General features: G+C 42.8%; 1 protein-coding gene and 1 pseudogene across 2 annotated transcripts in view; one reads left to right on the forward strand and one right to left on the reverse strand.

The window, feature by feature from the left end:
- Positions 1-13,239, reverse strand: part of DUSP16 (dual specificity phosphatase 16) — an 89,125-nt gene that overhangs the window by 15,193 nt on the left and 60,693 nt on the right. The window lies entirely within an intron of this gene.
- LOC120236874 lies at positions 3,090-4,598 on the forward strand (annotated as a pseudogene).

The following is a 13,239-nucleotide window of genomic DNA, read 5'->3' on the forward strand; positions in this document are numbered from 1 at the left end:
GACGATGGACTCTTAAATACGGACCCTCTTCAATTTCCAAGCCCTCGTTCCAACCACCTCCTGGAGGTCTCTGTATCCTCCTCTGTATGTTCCTCTGGCCTTTCAGACTCAAAACATCAGAAACTCAGACACATTATCGTTCTGTGCCCCAAATTCCTGTTTCCTCTCTGTAATCCAAAACTGGTTTGTGGTAACACCATCTACTCAGACTCTTGGGCTGGAAAATAGGGTCCTTTCATTTCTCTTCCTTCATGACCCCCATCCAAATGGCCGCCACAGCCTTTTGGTACAGCCTCCCCTCCCCTCCCCACCGTCTGTCGTCTCCTCTCTTTCCCTCGGGTTGCTGCTCAGTCAGTGGTCAGCCCTCACCACCACCAGCACCACAACAGAGTGTTCTTGAAGCTCACGGTGTTTCATCTCTAAACCACGTACTGAACAAGAACCAGATCTTTCTTACACTCAAACACCGGCTAAGTGCTTTGTCCACACTTAGTGCTCGTCTTACTGACTGCTCCTGCCCAGACCCCCAACACGGCACGTGCGCCCTGCTTCCGTGCCGGCGCTCACACCACTCCTGTGCTTCGCAGGCCCCGTTCCCCCTCCTGGCGACTCTCTTCCACTCTGCCGGCCTTGTAGAAATTAGCCTTACTCTGCACTCCTTCCACCGACCCATAATTAACCATTCTACTCCCTGCCCTTCCGAAGTACTTTGTGCACTGAGCACACAGTTAGTTAGCAGATAATTCTTGTCGCTCCTATCAAACAGCGAAGTAGAACCTGGACTGATTCTCACTTGTTTTTCTACCTTCAGCACCAGGTACGCAGTTGCACTCAATACATGTTTGTTTGACTGATACCCATCCACTGTTCTCCAGACAAGCCTACACAGCCCCCCTTCACTCAGTTCTACATGTTCTAAGCCTAAAATAATTCCCTTTTAAGCAACTCTGGTCATTTTTTCCCTTTCTTGGAATGACACCTCCTCTACAAATTGTTCCCAACTACCTGAAAGACAGTCGGTGATCTTCTTCCTGTTTTCGCTCCCGAAATACGCCAATTCCCTGAGTCTCTTCATTTACCACGTTTGGCACAAGAAATAAATTTTACATAAAGGCAGACTTAATAAATCCAGGTCATGTAGACTTAATAAACCCTCTGTCAACTGTGAGATGATGTCAAGAAACATCTTTGAGAAGCAGGTGAGCTTCCTGGACTGACTGACTAATGCTTCCGCGGTCCCAGAGCCCCCGTCTGCTGATGCTCCCACGTGCTTCTGTTAGTTAATAACCAGGCTGTGAAGAAAAGGTGTTTACTACAACTTGTAAACTCTGTACATGTGGCAAAGGTCACGTTTGTCTTTTTATGCTGAGATTACCACCATCTGATCAACCGCAGTATCTCCCACTTAGGTACAGCAGGTCACTGGAGTTAAGAGCCTTTCCAGCCTTTCCTGCCAATTATGGTCCTTAAAGAAATGAACCATCTTATGTGTCTTTCTCCTATCCACCAGCAGGACCACAGAGATTAAATAGAAAGCAAAGGGAAGTAGTAACCTCGCTTTCCACCCAATTGAGTAATGAGGACATAGAAGTTTCAGAAGGTAACAGGCAATTCTCACTAAGTACAAAACATGTTACAAGTCTATAGTGACTGTCAAATTTGATTTCCCCACAGGAAGAACAAAACATGTACACTTCTGACAAAGTAGCCTCATAACCTACAGTTTATAGAAATGGCCACTTACCCTAAATCCAGTCAAAGAATACTTGCTGGGCATCTTTGCTAGAGGCTTATTAATAATATTACGGTACATGGCACATACTAAAAAATAATACCTAACAGTTAGTGAATGGCTACTTTTTCCAGGTACTGTGCTGAGGATTTAAACAGATGGTCTCTCAAGGATGTGAGGAACAAGGACCCTTCATGCACTGCTGGCAGGAATGCACACCGGGGCAGCCGCTCTGGAAAACAGTGTGCAGCCTCCTTAAAAAGTTAAAAATAGAACTACCCTATGATCCATTAACTGCACTACAGGCTATTTACCCCAAAAATACAAAAACACTAATTCAAAGGGATATATGCAAAGGGATATATTTAGAGCAGCATTATTTACAATAATCAAATTATGGAAGCAGTCCAATTATCCATGGTTAGAAGAATGCATAAAGAAGGTGGGATACACACACACACACACATATATATATAATGGAATATTATTCATCCATAAAAAAGAATGAAATCTTGCCATTTGCAGTGATGTGGATGGAGCTAGAGAGTATTACACCGAGTGAAATAAGTCAGAGAAAGACAAATACCCTATGATTTTACTCATATGTGGAGTCTAAGAAACAAAACAAAGAAGCAAAGGAAAAAAGAGATAAAGCAAGAAGCAGACTCTTAACCGCACAGAGGATAAACTCTGATGGTCATCAGGAGAGGTGAGGGGTAGGGAGGGATGGCTGACTAGGTGATGGAGGTTAAGGAGGGCACTTGTCATGAGGAGCACTGGGTCATGTATCGACATGCAGAGTCATTGTACTGTATGCTGAAAATAATACAATACTGCATGTTAACTATACTAGAATTAAAATGAAAAATTTAATGATAAATAGGCTGTCTCATTTATTCCTAACAACCACCCTTTGATATGGATACTATTATTCTCCCCATTTTAAAAATAAGGAAACTGAGGCTTAGAAGGTTACACACTGTTTGCAGTCACACAGCTAGCAAGTGGGATAGAATCAAAGTTCAAATCAGGCATATCCATCTCCAGCAGCTGTCCGTAGTGGTCATGCTCTGCTCAAGTTCTGTTTAAAGCAAATTAGGGGCGCCTGGGTGGCTCAGTCAGTTAAGCGTCCAACTTCAGCTCAGGTCATGATCTCACAGTTCTCAAGTTCAAGCCCTGCGTCAGGTTCCGCACTAAAAGCTCAGAGCCTAAAGCCTGCTTCAGGTTCTGCATCTCCTCTCTCTGCCCCTTCCCTACTCACACTCTGTCTCTCTCTCTCAAAAATAAAAATAATTTTTTTAAAAATGCAAATTGGCTTCCTTTCAGCTGGAACCTCCATCTTGCAGTAATTCACCAAATGACCAACACAAAGGGAAAGAAGAGAGGTACACGCTTTTATGTTCTCCAGGTCTTTTAGAAAACATGGAGTTGTTCCTTTGGCAACATTCATACAAATCTACATGAAAGGGGACACTGTGGACATGAAGGGAATGGGCACTGTTCAAAAAAGAATGCCCCACAGACCTCATCAAAATATAAAGCTTCTGCACAACAAAGGAAACAAGCAGCAAAACCAAAAGGCAACCGATGGAATGGACGATATTTGCAAACAACATATCAGATAAAGGGTTACTATCCAAAATCTATAAAGAACTTGTCAAACTCAACACTTGAAAAACACATAATCCAGTGAAGAAATGGTCGGAAGACATGAAAAGACATTTCTCCAAAGAAGACATCCAGATGGCCAACCAACACATGAAAAGATGCTCAACATCACTCATCATCAGGGAAATACAGAACAAAACCACAATGAGATACCACCTCACACCTATCAGAATGGCTAACATTAACAACTCAGGCAACAACAGATGTTGGAGAGGATGTGGAGAAAGAGAAACCCTTTTGCACTGCTGGTGGGAATGTAAACTGGTGCAGCCCCTCTGGAAAAAAGCGTGGAGGTTCCTCAAAAAATTAAAACTAGAACTACCCTACGACCCAGCAATTGCACCACTAGGTATTTATCCAAGGGAACAGATGTGCTGTTTCGAAGGGGCACATGCACCCCAGTGTTTATAGCAGCACTATCAACAACAGTCAAAGTGTGGAAAGAGCCCAAATATCCATTGACAGATGAATAAGGTATATATATGCAATGGAGTATTACTCAGCAATCAAAAACAATGAAATCTTGCCATTTGCAACTATGTGGAACTAAGGAGTATTATGCTAAGTGAAATTAGTCCATTAGAGAAAGACAAATATCGTATGACTTCACTCATATGAGGACTTAAGATACAAAACAGATGAACATAAGGGAAGGGAAGCAAAAATAATATAAAAACAGGAGGGGGATGAAACATAAGAGAGTTAAATATGGAGACCAACAGAGGGTTCCTGGAGGGGTTGTGTGAGGGGGGATGGGCTAAATGGGTAAGGGGCATTACGGAATCTACTCCTGAAATCATTATTACACTATATACTAACTAACTTGGATGTAAATTATAAATAAATAAACAAAGGGGGGGGAATGAATGCCCCACAAATGTTACCATGGCAAACTGGAAGAGTCTACAATGTTACCCAGCATGCTGTTGGCATTGTTGTAAACAAAACAAGTTAAGGGCAAGATTCTTGCTAAGAGAATTAATGTACGTACGTATTGAGCATATTAAGCACTCAAAGAGCTGAGATTGCTCTGAATCATGTGAAGGAAAATGATCAGAAAAAGAAGGACACCAAGGAGAAAGGTACTTGGATTCAGCTGAAGCGCCAGCCTGCCCCATCCAGAGAAGCAGGCTTTGTGAGAACCAGTGGAAAGGAGCCTGAGCTGCTGGTGCCCATTCCCTATGAATTCACGGCATGATAAGTGTAAAAAAATAAATAAATAAAAGACCCCAAGACTATTAAAAAAAAAAAAAAAAGCAAATTAGATGGAGCAACAAGGGAACTAGCCTAAGTATACACATTCTTTGTAACTGAAGTATTAGAATATAAAGTTTAAGTTTATTCTTTATGCCCATTTTAACTATCATTAATAAATTAGAAAATTGATGGGCCACTCTGGCCTGAACTTCTTTGAGGAGACTTTCAGAGTGACTTCTGGACACTGTTGAGGAGACTTACCCAAGGTGTTGATTTTGCTCTATTTTTCCTTATTGTCGCCTCAGCTGCCACCACAGGCATCACAGTGGTGGCCTCTGCCATGTTTCCCCTGGTATCTACTGCTGCAGGGGGGAGGACCGGCTCCCTGCGTGCAGGCCCAGTGTCCTGTGCTGACTGCTGCCACGCACCAAGCTGCAGCAACACCGCCAGGCTGGACAGAACGGAAACGTGAAAAGGGCACCATTCTGACCTGACATATTCAAGATACACCAATAATCCAACCTTCCCATGCTGTTTATACCTCAAAAGTATTTTTCACTTATAAAACAGTGTACCATAAAAGATGCTTTTAAGTAGTAGAGGTTTTTTGATGTTTAACTTATTTATTTATTGGTAATTTCTACACCCAACATGGGCCTTGAACTCACAACCCTGATATCAAGAGTGGCACACTCTTTTGTGACTGAGCCAGCCAGGTGCCCCAGTACTCATTTTATTTTCAGTAAATGGCAAAAGAAGAAAGGGGGAAAAGATATTAATATATTAAAATTGAATGATGATAAAGTGATTTAAACACAGGGGCGCCTGGGTGGCTCAGTTCGTTATGTGTCCGACTACTGGGTTTCAACCCAGGTCATGATCTCATGGTTCATGGGATCGAGCCCCGTACTGGGCTCTGTGCTGACAGTGTGGTGGCTGCTTGGGATCTATCTCTCTCTCCCCTCTCTCTCTCTGCCCCTACCCAACTTGTGCTCTCTCTCAAAGTAAATAAACTAAAAAAATATATATATAAAATAATTTAAACACAAAATGAAAGGAAATGATCTTAATGGTAAATATAACGATTTATAAAAATTTTACTGTAAAAATATCTATTAAGTCAATTATCAAGCCATTCCCTGAAATTATTTTTGTAATTAGATGGGACTTGATAAGTACAACATGGCTAATTTTAAAAACAAAGAGGCAAACAAAACTCCTAAGATGATACCATGTAAAATTTAAATATAATTTGGTTACTGAATTAAACACAGTATGTAATCTGGATTGGCAGTAACTACATCAGTTGAAAAGTCAGTAAAAAGGATACATATGTACTTGCAACACTTTAAAACAAACGTACATTAATTCACCAATTTATGATGCTGGACCATGGCTTTTTTTGTTTGTTTGTTTTTTGGGGGAAAGGGGTTAGCTGATTGGAGTTCTTAAGCAAATCACAACCAAACACATGTACTACTTAAGAGTTTCCATTTCTCAGGAAAACAAAAACATGTGAAACAACCCCAGCATAGAATCCCAATTTATAACTGCCCCTCAGGTATTTTACTGTTGCCTCATTGCTCCCTAGTTTAGACAAAAAAGATGTAAAGCAATTTGGTTTTCCTGAATCTTCCCAAAACATTTAACTTAAGTTACAGAAAAACAACACTCTTCCCTCATTCATAGTTCACGGGTGTATGTAATATTTTAATTAATGTGCATAATTATAATTACAAGTACTCTGGCCTAACAGGCTCAAACACAAACACGATGCCCACCCCTCCCGCCCCCCCGTAAGCCCACCATCCAGGCAGTGGAAGCAGACGCCTCCTGCTCCAGGAAGGCAGGTGGGCACCTGCTGGGCCTTGGGTTGAGAGGTGGGTGAATCTCTGAGATCTGAAGGTTCGTGCAGCTAGACCTACTGTGAACTTGCTCTCCTGACTGTTTTTACAAACGTACACGTAAGTGGCTGCGAGGGCATCTTACGTCGATGTTTTTGACGACAGTGCTGGAACTATGATTAGGAAGAACGGGTCTGTTTTATAGAATGACTGCTCTCATTCACAGATGAATGTCAAGGACTTCTTACTACATTCTAAAGAGATACTTATGGCATTTGCTCAGTTTTGTTTTACACAACTGAATATTTCTCTGCCCCATGATTAAGCATCACAGTTTGTAAGCTTCCAGGGGCACTCATGTTATGCTGTTTAATATTTAGCTCAACTTTGTGCTAAGTCTGTGAACACATGCTTTCTACTGGCAAAATAATCTTTTCTGACTTCAAATACCCTTCTGACACCTTGGTCTCTCAGTTCCTGGAACTTCTCACCTTGACCAATCACAAATGAGACCCGGTCAGTCCCGATCATTACCAACAACCATAGCCTGCTGTCCCTCATCTTGACCTCACACCCCCTACTCTCAGACCCTTCCTCCTCTTCCTCCCAGCTCACTCGTTCTCTCACCCCACCACTCCCGGAATCCTTCTGTTCCCCTGGATCTACACTTTGCCGACTCTACCTCGTTTTCTGTCCTTCATCCTCATGGTATCTGCCTGCCTCCCTTGCCCAAGTGAAATTCTGTGGTCAGTCATTATAAATTATGCCCTTGCCTCCACCCTCAATTCCTGTGTCCCACTATGGCTTCTTCACACTCACCCAGCAGGATTACAGCCCTGGGTAAATCTAACTCTCCTTCTGGTCTGCGTCTGCGCCCATGCAGCTGAACACAGCCAGAGAAAATCACTCCGCAATGCTGCTCGATCTCAATCCCAATTCATGCTCCTCAGCAATCGTTTTATTTCCCAAGTCCATTCAGGTTCCCTCTCTCCTACATGCCATTCCACCCATTTCCCCTTTTCTTCAAATTCTCTGCATGTACCCTTTTCTCCTCACTCTCAGCTGATGGAGGATCTTGTTTCCTAGGACACTGAAAACTGTGAAACAATCAGAAGCAAATTTTTATAAATTTCCTCTAGCTACACTTACCCTTCTAACATCACAGGGAGCTCCCTGTGTGCTCTACTTCCCCCTCTGCTGCATGGATGAACTCCATGTGGCAGGAAGAATGAAAAGTATATGGGTACCGGCCCCAGAAAACCCAAAGCACAACCTAGCACATTACCACTCGTCACCTCAACGACCTTGGGCAGGCCATCTAACCCCACTCAGCTTCCGTTTCCTCACCTGTAACGTAGGACTAATGATGTACATCTGGTAGAGCTATTATGAGGACAAAATAAATGGCACATAATATGAGAGTCTCATTAAATGTTACTTCCCTTACACTGTTTCTTATTTTAAAAACAGCTTGTATTCAGAATGTAAATGGACAGATACTATGGAAAACGGTATGGACATTCTTCAAAAACTCAGAAATAAAACTGCCATATGATCCAAAAATTCTACTTCTGGGTATATACCTGAAAGGAATGAAAACACTAACTTGAAGAGATATCTGCACCCCCATGTTCACTGCAGCATTATTTACAACAGTCAAGATATTGGGAATTGTCCCATAGATCGATGAACGGACAATGATGTGGTACATGTAAATGATGCAGGATTATTCAGCCATTAAAAAAAAGAATGAAATCTTGCCATTTATGACAACATTATGAGGACACTATGCCAACTGAAATAAGTCAGAGAAAGACAAATACTATGTGAGCTCTCTTAAATGTGGAATCTAAAGGAATCTAGTCTACTCAGAGATACAGAGAACATACAGGCGTGTGTGGGTGAAGGTGGTCAGAAGGGAGAAACTTCAGAAACTTCCAGTAATAAATAATTCATGGGGATGTAATGTTCATGCACAGCACAGTGGCTGTAGTAAATAATCCTGTATCATATATGTGAAAGTTGCTAAGAGAGTAGATCTTAAAAGTTCTCATCACAAGAAAAAAGAATTGTGACTATGTGCGGTGATAGATGGGTTCTTGCTTCAACACACAATTAAGAAAGCTTTCAAAAATAACATTTTTGAGTCAAAAATAAATCTTTATTTCATTGTTTTATTATTAATTATGATTTCCATTCACAATTTTTTTTCCCTCTAAAAGTTTCTCTCTCCTAAAGTATGAAATAAACTCTGCCCTGTAGTTGGGACTAACTTCTAAGTAGGAGCCCTATCACGTGTTCATGCAGACTGTGCAGTAGTCAGTGGGGCACGGACGGCCACTCGGCCTTGCTAGAACCGCCCTGCGGGCCACGTTCCCCAGGGCAGCCAGACCAGGAGGAAGGCCGCACGGCACCACCACAGGCAGGCACCGCAGGTCTAGATAGCGGGAGGGCCACCTTCCCTCCTGGAGTCAAGTCAAATAAGTATGTTTGCATCTGCTGCCCCTTCTGCCTTCATGCCTGACCTTAAGTCCTACGTCCCCCATCCAACCTTCCTCGATCAAGCACGCCCGCTGTGCCTACCACTCGCCCTAGCCTCTCGTATACCCCTCCCCTTGAGGACACGGGCCGGGGGCCCTGCGAACCAGGGACCGTCCTTGGTGCTTGGCATACATCCTTCCATTTGGACCTCACGCGAACACTAGAAGGCAGGAATTGTGACAATCTATAGGTGAAGAAACCGAGATTCAGCAACTTAGCTAAAGTGATATGGCTGTAAGGTAGAGACCTGGAAAGCCAAAGAGCCCACCTCCAAGGGCAGCTCTCAACCGTCACCCCAGGCTGCCTCGGTAGCGGGGGCCCTGCGGTCACTCACCTCGTCCTGTACATCACCGTGGAGTGAACTGGTTTTCTCTACCCAATTTGCGCACCGTATGGTGTATTTTTACCGATAATTTTGACCTTTTGCCTTCCTAGATCCTCTGGAAACCCCGAAGGCAGTGTTCTGTGTCTAGGCTGCTAGCTCTGATAAGACAGCAGAGAAAGTGGCGGTCATCCCAGAGGCAGGCAGCACAGCTGGGCGGCACAAGAAAAGCAACCTTGTTTGTTCCAAGAGTCCCGACAGCACACCATCCAGTTGGGGGCGAGGGGGCAGCAGAACCGCTAACTTGCCGCAGATACAGCTCTGGCTTCATGACCACTGGCAAGCAACGGGGGATCCCATCATACGTTTCGTGCATTTAAGTGTGAAACTAAAGTCTCTACTGGAAATGTTAAGTGATAAGGCAGAAAACAATCAAGAACTGTGGTCTTTCAACAGTAACTAGAGATTCTTGCGTAAATCCCACTCAGTTCAGATGTGAACTGGGCACCGGCAAGCTACTTTTAGTACAATAAGCTATTCCTGTTCCAACTCTTGTATAAAGACTCGAGAATAAAAGAACAGACTGTGAGAAACAAAAGTATGGTTATGAGGGGGAAAGAAACTGAAAGTATTCTTTTTGCTACCAGTGACTTCTGATGGTCTTTTACGGAAGAGCTATGCCTTGGAAACCTGAGTAAAATTAAAACATGTTGGAAGTATTGACCTACACTATCCACTGTGGTAGCCACAAGCCACATGAGGCCACTGGGCACCTGAACTGTGCCACACTGAGATGGGTAATGATTATAAAAAATACGCCAGATTTTAAACACTTAGTACAAAAAATATATAAAATAGCAATACTTTTTCTACATTGATTGCACATTGAAATGATAATATTCTAGATATACTGTGATAAACAAAAGGTTATCAAAATTAATTTCACCTATTCTTTTTTACCTTTTTAGTAAGGCTATTGAAACATTTTAAGTTAAGTGTATGACTTGTATTACCTTTCTAGTGGACAGTACTGGTATAGAGTGTGCTGTAGGTAAACTAGGGAAAGAAAATCTCAGCAGTGATTCAATAAGCTATTTAGATTTGTCAGTCCTTCATAACAGCCTGTTCTAGAGAGTTCTAGCTTCCAGATGGGGGAGATGTCTGGTGTTATATGAAGATAAGACTTAAAGTCAGAACAGTAGCTTGAGTTTGAGGATGATTTCTGCCACTGACCAGCTTTGAAGTCCATGACTTCCCAACCACAAAATCTTAAGTGACAACTCAGAGCCAACCTATGTCCTAATCCTATTATGAGGGTTAAATGCAGTAATATAAATAAAGGGCCTAGCATTTTAACTTTTTTTTTAATGTTTTATTTATTTCTAGGAGAGAGAGAGAGAGAGAGAGAGAGACAGCGTGACCAGGGGAGGGTCAGAGAGAGAGAAGGAGTCACAGACTGAAACAGGCTCCAGGCTCTGAGCTGGCAGTCAGCACAGAGCCCGACGCGGGGCTCGAACCCACGAACCGCGAGATCATGACCTGAGCGAAAGTCGGACGCTTAACCGACTAAGCCACCCAGGCGCCCCAAAGAGCCTAGCATTTTAAATGGTAACTATGATTCTAATAAAATTTCTGTGACATGCTTTTAAAATATTTTGATGTCACTTGATCTAAAAGAAATCTAATATAATTAGTGTTCTTATCACTGATATTTTTAAAAACTTCAGCTTGTAAATTCTAATAAAAAGGTATGTATCATTAGGAAAGATTACAAAATCTTCATCTTTGGAGATCTTCGGGAAGAGAAGAAGCCTATTATTTCTTCTGTAAAGTTTAAATCAGAGAGCTGAGCAGAAAGATCAGTTCAAGCTATCTGTTAAACAGAGCCACATCTGGTCCCAAAACTCATCTGCTGAGTGCTGTGGAATTCACTTAATATTTCTGGAAATATCAGCTTCCTCACTGACCAAGGAAAGGAGGCCGAATGCAAGATCTCTAAAATCCCCATCAGCATTAGGACTCTTCTTAACAATGAATCCAGAGGTCACTCTGGGATTCCTGAGCAGCATTTTCAAAGCATGCTTACTTCTCACCATCCTCTGGTCTACACATCTGTTGTAAATAAGTACCTGACAGTCATCCACAAGACCTCCTTGCCTGGGTTATTTTCCCCATGAACTTCCATAAATTCCTTTCTTGCCTACAACCACCTCCTCCCAATGCTTCTGTGTACGTGTCCTGCTCAGCCTGTTCGGTATTCCCTGAGAAACCAGCTTGAGGAAAAGACCATTCCCTCCCCACATCTTCAACTTCAGGGTCCATTTTCACCACTAGAGTTGTTAACGGACACATTTGTTAAACCTGGAAATGGTACTTAGAAAAATGAATGAGCGACTTAACTCAGTGTCAAAAGTAACAACAAGGATCTGACACAATTATTTGTAAAATCACCTGCTGACTGGTTATGGCTTTTTGTTTGTGTTAACTGGGGGTAAACTGGAACCGGATCCTTAACTAGGAATTTCATTTCATTTTCTGATTGAGGATTAACTAAAACACCTTCAAGCTTTACCCCAAGGGATGCATGTGACTTTAGGAAATTAATTTTGCTTTCTGTGACATAGTTTGCTTATCTCTAAAAGAGAATTAGTAATAATCATATGTTCAAAGGAACTGTGACCCCACGAGAAAAGCTCAATAAAAGTATAAACTATCAAATTTCAAATCTCTCAGAGTAAAAGCAGAGATATTAATAACAATGTCAAGGCAACATTTTATAGAGGCGGCAGTTTTAAAAAAACAAAAAAGAGAAAATGAAAGAATCCCTCACTGCTGCCCCATCACAGGGTATTTTTACTCTTCACATGCTAACGCCAGCCAATCTGGAAGCTAGTTTTATGGTCAGCCCAAGTCTTTCAAGTACTCAAGGAGAAAATGTTAAGGTACCTCCCTGCTTTACAAGTAAGTAGCACCTGTGGGGTGCCTGGGTGGCTCAGTCAGTTAAGCATCCAACTCTTGATTGTGGCTCAGGTCATGATCTCACAGTTTATGAGACTGAGCCCCGCAATGGGCTCTGCACAGACCGTGCAAAGCCTACTTGGGATCCTCTCTCTCCCTCTCTTTCTGCCCCTCCTCTGCTTTCTCCCTATCAAAATAAACTAAAAAAAAAAAAAAAAAAAAAAAAAAAAGTAGCACCTGTAAGTCATCAACAGGTAAATTAAGATCTTTGCTTGCTTTTTTAGACAAAATCCTCTTTTCTGGGCAGTTATGGCACGGCCTCCTGGCACTGCTGGTTAAGAGCATTTGTGCAGTGCGGGCAGACAGACTTGACTTCTACTGCTCTCACCGCTGTACCATTGAACACAGTGGCCTCCATCACTGGGGGTTCCTCTGTTAGGGACACTGTGTTCGGTATGGCCCGCGTCCTTTTCAGCAAGTCCGTGCTCTTCCCTCTTTTTTCTCAGCAAAACTGCTCTGGTGAGCCACCAACGCGCGGCCCGCAGCGCGTGCCCTTAGCCCTTCTTCTCACCCTTACTCCCACCCCCAGTCTTCCAGCCACGGGCCCTTCCTCAATCCAAGCCCAACCCGAGACCCTCTTTAGCATGCCTCGATAAATAAATGCATTCACAAATGTGAAATAATCTGGGAAATATCAGCCTTCCCGAACGTGCCCAATGAGCACAGCAGAACAACTACTACCCCAAGAAAACCAGGCTACACTTCTGACAAGTCCTGTCCTATTCCAGGTGTCCCGGGCCTTCAAGGAACAAGCAAATACGACAACAGCTTGGGTTTCTGATGGCAATCAGTAACAGCAAACACAACAGCCCTGCAGAAGCTAACGCAGGGCCCACAGGGAGTCATGCCGAGGATGGTGTACTTCCTTTCTGGAAGCAGAATGTGTTCTAAGTGACAGCTGACAGGCAATTGTGGCG

Source organism: Hyaena hyaena, unplaced genomic scaffold (genome assembly GCF_003009895.1).
Source record: "Hyaena hyaena isolate Hyena2069 unplaced genomic scaffold, ASM300989v1 scaffold_164, whole genome shotgun sequence".
In the NCBI taxonomy this organism is placed as follows: domain Eukaryota; kingdom Metazoa; phylum Chordata; class Mammalia; order Carnivora; family Hyaenidae; genus Hyaena; species Hyaena hyaena.